Genomic DNA, 16,036 nt, shown 5'->3' on the forward strand with positions numbered 1-16,036 from the left:
GAGGGGACGCCGGGGGCTCCCGCCGGAGGGAGGGGGAGCAGGGGGGAGGCCCAGGTTCTCGCTCTCGGGGGTCCGATGGCGCCCCGAGCCCCACACAGAGCGCCCTGGGGCTCCGAGGTATCCCGGGGTCCTGGAGGATGCCCTGCCGCCGGGACCGCAGCCGGGTGGCTCCCGCTGTGGATTTTACAGTGGCTGGGTCAGGTCCCCGCCGCGGAGCCGTCAGGAGTGCGGGAAGGAAAGGGTGTCCTGGACTTGAAGAGAGGTTTGGGGGGGAGGTGTCTCTGCTTTCCTGTTTCCTTCTAGATCTAAGCCTAAAGCGTGAGCCCGCAGCTACTTGCTTTGATGTTTAAAGGCCGGTGCTTGAAACCTTGTATCGCAACGGAAAAGTCAGAATCTTAATTTTACGGATCGGGTTTTTTTCTCATTTTAAGAAATAATCTGTCACTGCTTGCGGTTGAGCTGTTGGCAGGACCGTTTGTGAACCTGCACAAATGGTTACTGCTGTAGCACATTGTGTTGCTAATCCTCTGACACTGTCTTTTACATTTTTATTAACACAGATTGTCATTAATGAGAGTGGTGAGACACTAGAACAGGTCGCCCAGAGAAGCTGTGGATGCCTCATCCCTGCAAGTGTTCAAGGCCAGGTTGGATGGAGCTCTGAGCTTGATCTAATAGCTGTCCCTGACCATGGGAGGGGGGTTGGAACTAGATCTTTAAGGTCCCTCGCAAAACAACCCTTTCTAGTATCCTGTGATTAAAACGCGACCAGTGTACTTTCTCTCAGTTACATTCCCTTTCCAGTTAACTGCAAATATTAAAGAATTTCTTTACAACAACTCAATTTGCAGGCTGCTAAACCTCACTTTTCTAGATTAAAGACCTCAGTCACTGTGGTCACCTAAATTTCAGCAAAGAGCCCTCTAAGTATTTTTATTAGGGATAAAGACCTGAGCTTCACTTTCCCAACCTCTGCCTACTGTTACATAAGTTGTGTACTAACTCTTTGAAAGGTACCAATGCTGCAGTGTGCTACTTAGCACAGCCAGCAGTAATTATTAGCTGGGAATTGGAAGGTGTCCATGTGGACTGCTTTCCAGTTTCCAGTGGGATGATTTAGTAGTCAAAATCCTGTACTCAGCTGCAATCTGGTAAACACTGTGTGATCTGTGTTCTTTACAATTTCTTTGTGAAGCAATGATTTAATTTCCATACATAGAATAGCAAGCAAGCACTTTGAGCATATTGCTTGTCTGATATAAAAATAAAAGCTGTCAAAAGGAGGAGATGGACATCCACATAATAATGTATTAAAAATTAATGAGAGTGTAAGGATAAATTACTTTAAATGCTCTTGCAGGATAAGAATAGTTCAGAGATTTTCCCTGCCCCCAAAACTGTCCTGAAGACACGTAAGTCTTGAAAGTTTAAATGCTTGGTGAAGTGAGATGGTGAATATTTCTTCCCTTTGCAGATATTTCAATATTAATTTCTATTATTATTTTTGGGGCATTTTTTACATTCAGTCTTGGGGTTTGGGCAGGCTGATTTGAGACATAATTTAGAAGAGGACCAAGCAAGTTGCTGACCTTTGAGGTGCTTTTGAGCTTCAGAGTTAGCAAAAGAGTAAAGCAGTTGAGGATCCAGTGTCATGCACACCTGCCTCTGTTAATTACATCTTGAGACAGGCATCTGTTGGACTCCACCAACAGTACTCCTTCAGAGTCATGGGCTTTGGAACCACATCCAAGGTGGCCCAACAACTGTTCAATCAAAATGGGGTTGCTCATGCTTTTTAAGCAGCTTTTCCAACACATAGAACTGGTGGAAGATAATTAAGAAAGAATCTCTGAGAAATGGCTTCAGAGAAGCAAAAGGGAGATGGATGAGATGAGAGAAAACTGATTCAGGATGACAGAGTAAAATGAAGCACTTTGTAATACATATTGTAATAAATCCATCTACTGAAAGCAGGAGCATCCTTCTTTCCCAAGATGGCATTGTGCGTGGCAGTCCCTGACATTCTGAGGCACAGCTTCTACCTGAAAACTAGACAGTCTTTGGCAACAGCTAAGAATAAGTTTATTTCATGAAGAAAGTCCTACAGTAATGTACTGACTGTTTTCACAACCAGTATATGAACAGGATTTGGATGATCTGAGGATCTTCCGAAGTCTCCTGTGAAGCAATAGTTTTAAAATGCTGGTGTCGAGAGAGGTACATAAAACCAGGGAGGATTGGAATCTAGTAGATTATTAGACAAAAGACAGAGTGCTGTGAGAAGTTATATACCTTTTTATTTATTCTCTGATAAAGTCTAGAAAAGATAGGACTATCTTACTCAATTGCTTGAAGGTACTTAAGGTTACTAGACAGGAGAAAAATAGCTTTAAAAATAAAGATGTGTTTGAAAGGAAAGAATAGAAATAAAATGAGGTTTCTGGCCTTATACCACCCTTAGCACGCACGCTGAAATGACTGTGTTTGCGTTATTTATGATGCTACGTATCTTTCTTAAATTTCAGTACTAGTAGCACAAGACAGGGAGTCTGCCATTCCGATTATGTTAGAGCATCAGTCATACACAGAATAAACTGCAGAGATTCTGAGCATCCATGAAATAGAGTACAGACTGCAAAAGGAACAGTCACAGGGAAAACTTTGCTTTTCCTTCTTGCCTTTGTCACTGACTGCCTTCCCAGCACTAGTCATGCCCTTTAACTTCACACAGCTTCATATTTTTCATCCATCAAACAGACATATAATTTTTGTTCTGGATGTCACTGAGGTGCTCAGGGAAGGCAAATTCCTCCTGTGCATAAAACAAATGATGGCAGGAAAGAGGCAGCCGTGGTGCTCTGAGCCTCCTGCCTGGCTGGCTCTCTGCAGAGTGTACCAAACCCTCTCAGCCTACCTCCGAGGGGGCTGGCAACACTTGAACAAACTTAGGAGACTGTGAGTGTGCCGTGCTCTAGGATAGGCTCCAGGGCTTGCAGGTGCATGGTTGCAGCTGATGCACATATGGGCTGCCACAAAACCAGGTTGTCCATGCTCCTTCCCTGACCCCTGTCAGACTTTCTGTAGTGAATGGCTTTAACTAGTTAAACTAGTTGAAAACTTCTATTTATTAAAATGTTTTTGGCTAGGATAATTCCTTTGTCATGTTGTGACTGCAGAAAAGCTAGGGTGAAAATTCATATCCTGGACTGAGGGAAAGAAACAGGCTGATCTTTCAGCACACTGTAGGGAGATTCAGTTGGATTTATCATGAAACGAGAGCCTAAAGATGGAGATTAATTTATTTATACTTTAAAAAAAATGAGCTAGAATTTGGCTATCATTCTGCAGGTGCACAGTCCAATAATTTCCATGTTTCCAGTTTTGATTCTTTAACTTGTATCTTTATTAGTGTCTGAAAAACCCTGATCAGTGAGCTGATTCAGTTCCCAAGACAGAGTTGCTGAAATTCGCAGATGATCCTGAGTTTGGACTTATTGGAGGCAGCAGTGAGTGCAGAGAAATAATGTTTAGGGTGCTAGGGAAATAATACACAGTAGTGAATATAACATTGGAAATTCAAACTAATGTTGGCTAATACATCTAGGAGAAAATAACTAAAACATACTTATTTCAGGGGACAAAAAAAAAAAAAAAAGCACCTCACTGAGATTAATCAACAGCTGCTGTTTTCAACCCTTTATTTTCTGCAGCCCCCAAAGTATTCCACTGCAGCTTCAGCCTCCTGTAGACCAGCTGACAGCAGGCATCAATACATTTACTTTTGTTAGTGGCATGTCCCCTTGAAGCCATCTGCCAATGCAGAGATCCACATCCCCTGGGCTGAAAACCACTGAGCACTCTGAGAGCAGGGAAGGGATTTTTCTGAGGAAATGAAGCCACAACTCTTCAGATTCACCATATTGATTTGTGGCTGGATTTTGAAAAGACTTTATCTCCCACCTACACTGAAACTAAGGAGAAATGTAGTGACACATTTGGTCAGTGCCCAATAGCAACCTTAAGCCCTCAGCACGCTGCTCCAGGCACTGGCTAGTCTTTAAAGAACCCTCAAGATCCAAAATTCCCCACTGCTCAGACTGCCAGGCTTTCCATAAAACGTAGGATTATATTTCCTGCATTGTGTAGACAAATCCCCATCACAGACCAGGTAGATAACAGTCCTCCTCTACAAAACTCTGATGGGACCATTCTTGATAGATCATACTAATTTCAGACTACTTCAGTATTTGAAAAATGTAGATCTAGTGGAGGCAGATTAAGAAAAGAACAACAGGAATTATTAGGGGTTTAAAGCTGACTTCTGAGCTCACATTGCAGCAGTCTGATATATGTGTAGCTCGGCTGAAAGTGACAACTGAAGTGAAGCACAAAATAGCTGCCTACAAGTACCTGTGTGTTAAATACAAAGAAGGTGATGTATTTATTGCCTTAAAAAGGCGATTCACTGAATGCAGCACAAGAAGTTTGTTTGCTTACTTTTTTTTCAAAAGAGAAAGTTAGATTAAGTATTAGGCTTACTGAGTAAATCAGATTGATCAGAAAGTGTTTCACTGTGAATAGCACCCTGTTGCAGCAGTTGAATCCACTGCAGGAATGACCAAGGAGCCACAGAGCCCCAAAACAGTGGAGATCCGCTGGTGGGCAGGCTCAGAGGTCTAAGACCACCCCCCTTTACTCCTTTTAAATTCATGTCCTAGATAGTTCTCCTTTCCTTGATACCCCACCGGTTCCCGGGTCCCTTGTTCCACCCCTCTCCTTTCCCGCTGGTCACTGCCCTGTCACCCCACGGCCTCTCCAGCCTCTGGCCCGGAAGGATAGGCTCTGATGTTCTGCCCTCCCCCGGTGCCGATCCGGATAAAACCCCGGACCGCCCAGTGTTCTGCGTTCTTTGTCCCTGGGTCCTTTCGAGCAGGGATTCCAATAAACCCGTCGGAACTCCATACAAAGCACCCCTCTGCCTCTCTGTCTGCTGCAGGAGCTGTCCGGCTCTGTGTGTGTGAGTGGCTGTGAGTATCCCCCAGCTCCGGTGTGTCAGGGGGTGTCCGAGCGCGTTCGCGCAGCACCCCCGGAGCGGCTCCGGCGGGGCACGATCGGGACGGACGCGCCGCTCTTTCCACCCCCACCACGCGCAACGCGTCAGCACATCAAGGACCAGACTAGAGGCGTTTTAGAAATAAGATAAACAATTTAATATATGTTGGAGTTACTCTGTGATGTTAACTTTGTGATCAGAAAGATTAGGCAACCAAGCAAGATACCCTTTGCCCTCTAAGCACAGTTAATGACTTTTTTCTCCACAAGAGATCCCCTACAAGAGGGGATTTTTTACAGATGCTTTGAAAGGCTCTTCTGCAAGGTTTTTTCCTGTCAGACACCCTCCCAGATATTGTGCTGTTGGAATGGGGCCATGTTTGCTTCTCACTCCCAGAAAGTCCACTTAAATTTGGCAGAAATGAGAGGGCCCAAAGGGAAATAATGTTAACTCACACGCAGATCCCAAAACCTGGCAGCATGCCTCCATTGAAACAGGACTGCAACGACCCCTCTTGCCAGACAGATGAGATCCTGGGAATCTGTAAAAGCAGTTCTTAAGCTTAGATCTTTTGAATAGATTCAAACACAAGATGCATTTGGGTTTGAAAGGGTCACAGAAATGTAGTTGTCAAGGTCTTCCACACCAAGAACTGCTGAGTTTCAGAAACACTGAAAACTGCCTGAGCATTCTCAGCTACCTCACCAAGTAATTTAATCTTCATTGTCTTTCTCCTGTAATGGCTGGATTGCAAAAGCCAGTTAATGTTTATGGGTCCATATGTTTTTGTCTTCCTGCCTGTTCTAGCAAAGTAACAAAACTGTTACAACCTGTAATTAATTCCAGAGGTTTCCTTTATTATCTCTGATTAAATTAATGCCTGTGCAATAAAGAAGATATAAGAAGATACAATACACTGTCAGGAGCACGTGTAATTAAGTTATAGGCAATACTATAAAAACACATTGACTCACAGTTTTATGCAATAATATTTCATGGCTTTTTCCCAGTCAATAACATTATATTGTGCATTTTTATATTTCAAGTACCAGCAATTGAACAGCAATATCCAAATGATTATGTGGCTGATTCCACTTCTTATTTTACTTCCAGCATCACTTCCTCACTTCCAGTTGCAAAACCCACTTCTGCAATTTAGGACTGTCAAAGCTCTTCTGGGAACCACACGGTTACTGTGACATTGGAAAGGTCATCACATTTCAAGGTGTTTAACAAACATTTCCTAAGAAAACAGCCTCTCTCAGGACATGTGACTGAAATAACAAATACATGTGGCTTAAGGCAGTAAACTTCAGCTTTTTTCTTGTCTCACTAAACTTCCAGTTCTCCAAAACCCTGGATGAAAAAACCAATCCCTTAGCCCTTAACTCATATATAGCAGATCCCTGCAGAGCACACAGGTGGTAGAGAGGAAACCAAGGCAGGGGCTTCATGGCCACTGTTTCTATAAAGGACAGCAGGGGAGTGTGACCTTGTCTTGCCCTGCTCATTACTTGACATCCTCCCCACCAGTGCTTAATAATGCTTCTGTACTTTGCCAGAGCTGAGTCACACTGGCTTTCCTCCCCACCTTCAGTAGGTGCAGAAGACCTCTGTTCATCACAGTGGTAACGACCCCAGGAAGCTGGGAGGAGATGATGCAGATTACTTCTGTTATGAGGGAAAGAAGAAGGTATTTCTCAGGTTACTGCCCAGGATACCCTCCCTGCTCATCCTCCAGAGGCATTTTCATTCTCGAGACATAGCTATGGGTAGACCCCATCCTCTTGGGATTTTTATATACCACCCAGTTTGACACTGAGGTAAGACACTAAAATTATTGTGGTACAAAAGAAGAGGAATGGCCAGCCCTATATAAGAAACTGCATTCCAAGAATACAATTTATTTCTGGCTTGGCGTAGTCGCTGCAGTGTAGTGGGAATGGAAGAGCTGGCTTCCTAAAATGCATTTCTGCTCTTTAGGGAGAATGAATCAAACAGCCAGTGATTTTTCTACCTCTTGGTAGATACAAGATCTTGAACAATAGAGCAAATTAGTGGAGCCAGGAACGAAGGAGGCAGAATCAAAAGTAAAGGTGCAAAGGCTCCATAACTTTTGACAAGGTGAAAAGCCCAGAGCAGAGAGGACAACACTTCCGAAACAGAGGCTGCAACCTGCCCATTTTCTAATTGCAGTATTCTGTAGAGCAGTGGTGGTTCAGCAGCAATAGCAAATGACCTTGATAGGAAAAAGGTATTGCTGTCCTAACATTTTGCTGCTACCAAAAATGTAGCTGCTGGCATTCACTTGTGCTAGGTAGTCCCAAAGGAAGCCTGAAGTGGAGTGGCCAGTGTTAGCTTCTGTTAGGAGCAGCTTCCTCTGGGGCTGTTTCCTGATCGAGAATTCCCATACTATTTCATCTTCCAAGATCAAAAGTCTTCAGGAGTTCAGCAATACTTCAGTGATTTGGGGAATAAGAAACCCCAAACCTAGACCACCTCCAAAAGTATGCCAGCATTGTTTTTAGTGCCCCATCTTGCTTTTGGATGGAGATGGGCAGTGTTTTTGCTACCATAGCTGTCTTTTGCTAGATCTGGGTACAACCTGTCTTAGCTAAAATTGTGGCCTAGGAAACTGGAAGAATTTCCATTTTTTCTTCTGCACTTGGAACCAGAGGTTCTTGTTGTTTTAAAACTTTCCTTTAGGTGCTTTCCCTGTTCTTACTTTGATCCCCTGGAATATCAACTTGTATGGACAGTAAGGCCTTTTAAAATCATGAATTAACTGTGCCTTTTTCTCAGTCAGAGATGCCTCACAAGAGTTGCATAACAGAAACACATGAAAGCATATTATGTCCCTTGAAATTATGATGGTCTCTATCCTGCCTGTATGCGACAAGGTCTGACACCGTACTTGTGTTCCATGGGATTTGTCATAACCATGTGCACATAGGGACCCTACAACCAGTTTGAAGCTACATAAAGCTCTACTGTTTTCCATTTTTTGTGAATCCTGCCCACCTCTCTGGCAGCTGCAGACAGTTGGCACCTTCCACCAAGGGGCTCAACACCACATTACGGCACAAGTGGCATCAGGGTGAGCGTGCTGGGACTGTTGGTGCTGCCAGTGCTGGGCATGGTGGCGCAGCAGAAGGTGTAGGGAGGAAGCACCACTTTTGCTCACCTTCTGGGGATTTCAAAATACCTGTGGGGAGCTTCAGCTGCAAGAGTGGCAAAACTGTGTCACAGCACATTCCTGGTTGTTGCAGAAGTGTCAGGGCCTTGAGACAAGTTTTGAAATGTGTGAGTGCCTTTGAGGCACCCTTTAACATATTTTTTTCTGGCAACCTTTTCCTCTTTTTTATGCACTGGGGATCCCCAAAGGAGCATTTCTGTTGTGATTCTTACATCTTCCCACTGATCTGCTATGACACTCAAAGCTATGCTGAGACTGTACTTGGTACATGTCTGATATTGCTGGGTAGGAATCGCGCTGCACACGCCTAGGATTGGGTTTGAACCTGCTGTCTTTGATCAGCACTGCATTTCTGCTTCTACCTGACTGCTATGTTCTGTGTGAAAGCTCTGTGATCTCCTTCTGTTTTGGCTGCTGGCTAATTTAAATGTGACACCTGCCATTCTAACAGAATTTGGAGGCTTTTTTACCACCTATGTTTTTGCAGGTAGGCTAACAAGATGTTAGTCTTTGCATGGCCACAGAACAACTTAAATTGGGAATGCATAATTCCAAAGAAAATAACTACAACTCTCTTCCCTTTTTTTATTATACTGCTAAAATTTTTTTTCTTTTCTGGACTACCAAATCACATGGTTTTGAATGAAGTCCTTTTGTTTCTTCCTCACCTCAGTGAAGCTGGTGACTACATACACATTCATGTTTTCTATTCCTTTCAGGAATAAAATATTCATCACACACTTACAGAAGTGCACCCAAACCATCTGCCTAGTCTTTATGGGAGATGTAAAAAGATTTGAAAACATGCTGTGCTTCCTTTCCCATTTGCACAGAGGAATGGATCTTCTTGAAAGTCTTTTTTAAAAAGTCTTTGTTTTACTTTGCCCTTTCTTTAAGTGTCTTAGGCCCGCAAAGCCTGTTTCCATTCTTGTCATGGTGCAATAGTAAAAAACATAAAGGTTTTTACATATTTATTTCTCTCATAAACCAGTTTTTCCTTACCTACTTTGGGAGAACCCAACAGGCCTACAGAGCCTGAATTTTCAAAAGATATTGCTGCTCTTGAGTGTGCATGTTTAGACCTAGCTTTGCAGAAGTAAATAGCATGTAATCGACATTGATGGCAACTGTGAAATCAATCCCTTCACAGTTTTGGTGCTGAACATCAAGGAGGGCTCTTAAAAGTAGTTTCTGATTTTGAAAACTTTGGACTTGAGCCAGAGCTTTAATCTCCTTATCTGTGATAGTGTAATATGGCTTAAATACGTCTCCAACAGCTCATGAAGGTTCATTAATGTTTATAAAACCCTTGGAATTGAAAAGCACTGATTATTACTGTTTATTTGTTAATTCCTGTTGTCTTTCACCTTCACATTCCTTTCAAATGTCAAAGAAGAGGATGTAGCAGGCAGCAAAACCAGCAAAACCTATAACAGCCTCTGCTCTACTGCCCTCCCTTATTGTAATAGTCTCCCTGTACCCTCTTTCCATGTCCCCATGTTGCCTTTACATCTTCAGTCCCCTCTTCCTGCAATGCTTCCTGTTTCCCCTCCTCCCAGTCTGGTTCAGACTCCCTCCCAAAGCCTCCCTGCTGGGGCCAGCTGGTCTGACATAGCTGCAAAATGGCCAAGAAATGAGAGCAGGAAAATTGGTTAGAGTTGAGAGAGCAGGCAGCAAAAATGAGGGCAGACTCCATGGCAGAGCCCTTCTCCTCTGCCAGGTCTCCAGCTGATGGAGATTGTACAGCTCCATCTCTTCCAGACCTCTACCCCTCTCTCTCCTTTCATTGAAAATAGCCGCAGGTTTAAGAGTTACTGGGAAAGGGGAGGTGCAAGGCTGTGTAAATACAGAGTGGTTTCTTCTTTTGTTGTTCAAGTAGATGCTTGAAATGCTCTCGATGTTCAGATCGTAAATAAACCACACTGAGCAAACTCAAATTTTCCAGTTGAAACTATTTATCTAAGCACACTATTGACATTCTCCATGCTCTTTTTCACAAGGTTGTACTCACCTTGGTAGGTGTATGAGAGTTGCTCCATTCATGGTACAGATTAAGTCTTCTTAAGGACATGGTGTCTTGTCTCGGAAGTGTCTGTGTTGTCCAGCAACAAGACTCAGGACCTCACCAAAACAGCATTTTCTGAAGTATTGCAATGCTATCAGACTACAGCTCTCAGCCCATCTGCCTGTGCCAAAGGGACATAGAGTTTACTCTGACCTGGCTGGAAGCTGCAGCAACTCCTTCTGGCCAGATGAAGGATGATGTAAACTGAGGAGCCTGCTGGGGCATGTCACCTTCTAAAGACAAAAACCATACCTACGGAAGTACAGGAATGTGTACATCCATGCAGGTAGCAGGTACTTTGTATACCTACAAGGCAGAACCAGTGAGCTGATGGAGAAACTGAAATCAAGGTAGTATTGTTGCTTTACCCTTTTCTCACTGCAAAGCAGCCCTGGGACTTGGGAAACTTGATGCTTTGCTTTCAGTTCTGCACACTTTTGCAGCTCTGCCAAGTTACACTTCTGCCCATTTCTCGCTGTAGCATTTACGCTGGCTTGCATATGTGGGTGTGGATATCCAGACAAACCAAACTTGCCCAAAAGCACACATTTGATTCACAGTTCTAGATGCAAGTCCACTCAAGGAGTTCTGGGAGGGTGGCTAGGACTTCAAAGTATCCACCAGCATGAAGTACTTAAGGAACTGTTTCACCATGTGCTGTGGAAAGATGTGTTTGTTTTTCCTCAACTCCAGCTCACAGATGTTCCTAGTCCATTATTAAACTACTAAAAATAAAATACTTCTGATTCAGCTTTTTCTCTTGTGTCCTCTCCAGCTGCTGCCCAGGCATGGATCCTGCACCATTGAAAGAGCTGTTCCTGTTTTGGATTGTGATGTTATTTCAGAAGGATGCACACAGAAGACTCTGACCATGAAGGGCATTTCAGCAGTGGTCTTTTTTAACCCTTACCTGACAGTGATAGGTCCTGGCAAAGAAATGGTGCTGCTGACACTGCTGAATGTTGACAGCTGTTGTTTGCCTCAGACATGCCAGTTGAGGTCTCTGGTGCTGCAGGGTTGTGAAATTGCATCAAGATCTAGAGCTGGGGTGATAAGCAGCAGCTACAGAGTTTTTGCACAGGGAACTCTGCCCAGTTGGAGTGCTCTGAAGACCTTGCTTTGACCCACAACTGCTGTCATAAACCAGAGAGGGGGCCCAGTGCACAAATGGGTCACCACTGCTAACCAGGAGGTGGCTGTGCCAGGCTTAGGTAACCATTTTTGTGTTGATTAGACAACTTCTAATGCTGTGATAGGAAGAAGTTTGTGCTGATGCCAAACCACAGGCTCCAGTAGCTAATATATGTGAAATAGTAGCTGGCTGAGGGAGAATGCACTTTCCCAGCTACACTGACTGCATGTGTCTGTCCTTGGTGTGATCTCTGCAAGAAAGGCAGGAATGACAGGCAGTCAGGGACATAGATCTACAGATGGTGGCTGATCACAGGGAAACATTTATGGACACAAGCATGGGATGCATAGAGCATGAAACAAGGATCCTGAAGAAAGCTAGGGTTTCCCCTTTGGAGAAGGGGCTCAGGTTATTTCTGATAGTATATTTACAAATGGAAAGTTTCTATCCATTTTTACTTTATTTGACCCACCTCACCATCTTCTTCTGTCCTGGCATGTCATGTTACATGCTGAGGTCAGGTCACCTGATGGGAAAAGAAGGTTTAATTATATATTAAATATTTGCAAAATGGTTTCAGTTGCTGAAGGCAAAATGGCTCAGCCTTCAAACTTGTTTGAATGTCTGTGTGCTCTGGGCCATTTGTGTTAACAGCACTCTGCACCTTCACACCTTCTGTGAGGGCGTCAGTTAAGAATGTCAATCTTTGGACATAGGCAGGGACAGCAAGAGAAATGAAGGATACCACGAGGATGTCACACCTCTCTCTTCCCACCCCTGAAATACTGCTGAGTAGCCCTATCTCTGCACTGCAAGTGGCATGTTTGTGTGCACCACACACTTCATGAATGTGAGAGGAAGATCATGCTGTAGGTAGTTCTTGACTCTTCTTTCTTTCCCATGCGCTCCAAGTCCAACTGCATTTTAAAAAATTTGGAGTTGTGTCCAAAATCAGTAAGCAGGAGAACAGGAACCTTTATCCCCTCTCCCCCCTCCCTCCCTGCTCCAACAATTTCTTGCTTAGTCATCTGATCTAAGATGGCTGTAATTAATTTTTTTTCGTCAATTGGAAAGTGGAGAAGAGAATTTCCTATTTACATTGCTCATCAGAATAGGGTCACTGCTTTTTTATCTTTATCTCATCTTTATCCATTAACCTGTTCTGAATCCCTTGCAAGACAGTAGTCTCCAGATTCAGGTACTTCAGGTTTAACTTGAAAGAATTTGGCAAACAAATAGCTGGGGCTTCGTGAGGAAGAGCAGGACAACTGAAGTAAAGGCCTGTCACCAATACTGTTTTAAAATGCATTTTTAGAGTATTGACTTGTTGGAATTCCCTAACAGAAGAAGCTGCTTCCCAGACCTATGACAAGAGACCTTATCCCTGTGTTTAAATGTTATCTGCTAACCAGCATATTAGTGAATAGGAAGGAACTTAAGGAAGCTTGGTCTCTGAAATTATCTTACCAATTTCTCCATTAAAAAAAACCTCAGACATCACAAGATATTAAGTAAAGATATTAGGAAGGCATTAGTAGATATCAGACTAAGTTGGAGAAGCTGTCTGAAAACCAAAACTGCTTTTTGTGTCCCCTTTTCTAGCACTGGCTTTGCATTTATTTCCACCATGTTCTTTGAGAAGCTCCCCAGAATATGACTTTAACCTTCAGCTCCTTTGGGTATAAAGAAAACCCTAAAGTGTGCTCTGCCCTCACATGTCCCACAACCCCATTCCTTCCCTTCCCCTTTGCCACCATGTCTCTCTCCCAACCCCTGAAATATTGCCAAGTACCCAGGAGAACCTCTCCAGAAGCACCGCTGAACTCCCACCGCAGTGACTTGTTTTTCCACCTTCAGGGGACCACAGGCATCATGCGGTGTTACAGCTATGCCCAAGGGGACAGCCCATTGCTGCCCACCCACTGAATTCAGCCAGAACTCACTTCTCCCATGAGGAAACTGATAAGATCTCTCCTCTGCCCCACCCACTGATTTTCATAAAACTTGTGTGCATTTAACACTTTTGAAAGAATTTTGCCTTTCTTTCAGATCTGGCTGGAAGAAATTAATGGTGAGAAGTTGATGGGGGGAGGGAAGGGGGGAAGGGGGCCAGTTTGATAGACAGACAAATAGACAATGTGATTGCATCAGTCTTATTTCCTTAGGAAACTGGGCTAAAAATAAAAGGTTTTATTTGCCCCTGGGAATAAAGAAGAATGTCTCTTACATCTTTACAAAACATTTGTTTCTATGTTTACTTATAAATAGTCAGGATGAGAGAGGAAGTTTGCACTGGATTTTGAGCAAAGAATTAAAAGGAAGAGCAGGAGGTGCGTGAATTGCACGATCTAGGATTCTTTTAAGCATATGAGAGCAGAGCAATGAACACAGGGCCTTGTACACCAGTGCCACATTACCCACGAGTACACATCACTGCCCAGCAGAACAGCTGCCCATTGGGCAATTTTCCACAGCCCCACAGAATGAGTGCAGTTTTACTGCATCAGTGACAGATGATGTGCTTTACATCAAACCCTTGGTGCACTTTATGGTCAGCAGCTCTCTCGGGTGTAAGTGAGCAACACGGAAATTGCTGTATTTGTTCTGATTTATGGTCTAGAAATTCCTGTCTGATGGTGACCAGGACAAGTTACAACAGAGAAAATAATCCCCAAAAAGGTCTCATCCATCATTAAGAAGATTGTCTAAGATGAAGAAGCACTTATTTGCCTTCTAAATGTCTCCTTTCCTGAATTTACTCTAGATATTTTGTTATCTTTGAAAATGTCAGGCCTCCTTACCACCATGGCCTCTGTGACAGTCTGTAGCAGTAAGTTCTTTATATGCATGCTGTATATAAAATGCTTTTTGTTTATGAGATTTGAATTTACTACCTTTCAGTTTCACTGAACTGGCAGTCGTGCTTAATAGACAGGGAACAAAGTAGTTCCACATCCTCTAGAAACTTCTGGTTGTTGCAAGACACAAGTGCCAACAGCAGGAGCCACAGGGGACTTCCCCCACAGTGGGTGGGCAGAAAGCAGCAGTTGTATTGTACAACCCCTTTGGTTTCACACTACCCATTAGTTTTTGCTTCAACTGCCTATGCACAGAAGCCCCTTCTTCCTGAGACATGCCAGAATTTCCATTACAGGGATAGTTCACAGTCCCAGAAATCGCTGTACTGTCATTAGAGGCAGTCCTCATCCTGAAGAATTTAAGTTTAAAATAGGAAAGACCAGCACAGTCTGGGGAAAAGGGATGCAACACACTCTTGGAAGATTAGAAAAGGAACAAGTATCTTGCCTGCAGATATGACTGGGGCTCTGACCAGGAGTTAACCTCAATTTGGTGTCAAACTTGATCTTGCTTCTCCACGGGATGGGATTGATCTCCTAACTTGGAGGTCAAAAATGAGATGTCTGTGTTCATCATCCTACAATCCCTCCACCATCACCCAAGAGAATTAGGTTCTTCTGGAGACTGTTCATGTGACCTATCTTAAATGAAAGGGTAACAGTAATTTCTTCTGTTTTCAACTGTATGCATAAGAGATTTCTTCTCTAACTGGTTTAATATCCATGCCCCACTCTACTGCTTTCAGCCGAGTTACTTATTACTATCATCATCTATTCAAGGTACACTAAGATGGTCTTGCTCATTTCTGTTTCTAGTTAGAAGAGTCTCTGTTATGGGCAGAAATATAACTAACTTACATTTTTACAACAAAACATACATATGCCTGTCTTAGGTACCTTATTTGATAAACAGTTTTGAATTTCTAGGTAACCTCTGAAAATTGTGTATCATAATTTCAGTCTAACATGCTGGGAACTACTAATAATTCAAAAAGGAACTCAGACTTCAAAATCACTTATATATTCTCAGAAATTTTGCTCCTGACCTTACTTGCATCATCTTCTTGAAAGAAAACCACAGGATTGAAAAAACATCTGAACAAAATGATAATGAAAGCAGCTGATTTTTTTTTAAAGCTCGATAGCAAAACCCCTGTCTAATTATATGCAGTTGCAGTGAGGTCGGAGTCATGACTTGTGAAATGATCCTCTTATTTGATGTGGCTACAAACCAAAAGCTATACTTTGGGAAAGCAAGCTAACTGAAGACCTCACAAAAGCATAGGCCTTCTTTATTTCCCTGGTCCTTTGCTTTTCTCTCTTTCTTTATGTATTACCTTCTGTTCAATCAAACCATAGGGCAGAAACTGTATTTCCTAATATCTTGATAGTGTCATGCACATTTATGTTGCTGTGCAGACGACTGATGAGCAAAGAATATGAATCATGCCATGAAAAGACAGAAGGGTAAGGTATAATGATGTAAACTTGACCTGTATTCATTTTAGATAAACACTCTCTGAAATAAACATGTCACAGTATGGGAAAATGAAGGTATTTACTTGTAACACTAGGAAAATATATACCTAGTACAGCCTGGCAATACTGCTGTTAGTTTTATGTCCAAGTAGCCACACACACAGGCTGGTCAGGACAGTGTATGGCTGCTTCACATCTTTCTCATTGAATTCTCAGAAACCTCTCCTAGAAACAAAACTCTTCATAGGATGTA

The sequence above is a fragment of the Corvus moneduloides genome, chromosome 2 (assembly GCF_009650955.1).
Source record: "Corvus moneduloides isolate bCorMon1 chromosome 2, bCorMon1.pri, whole genome shotgun sequence".
NCBI lineage: Eukaryota > Metazoa > Chordata > Aves > Passeriformes > Corvidae > Corvus > Corvus moneduloides.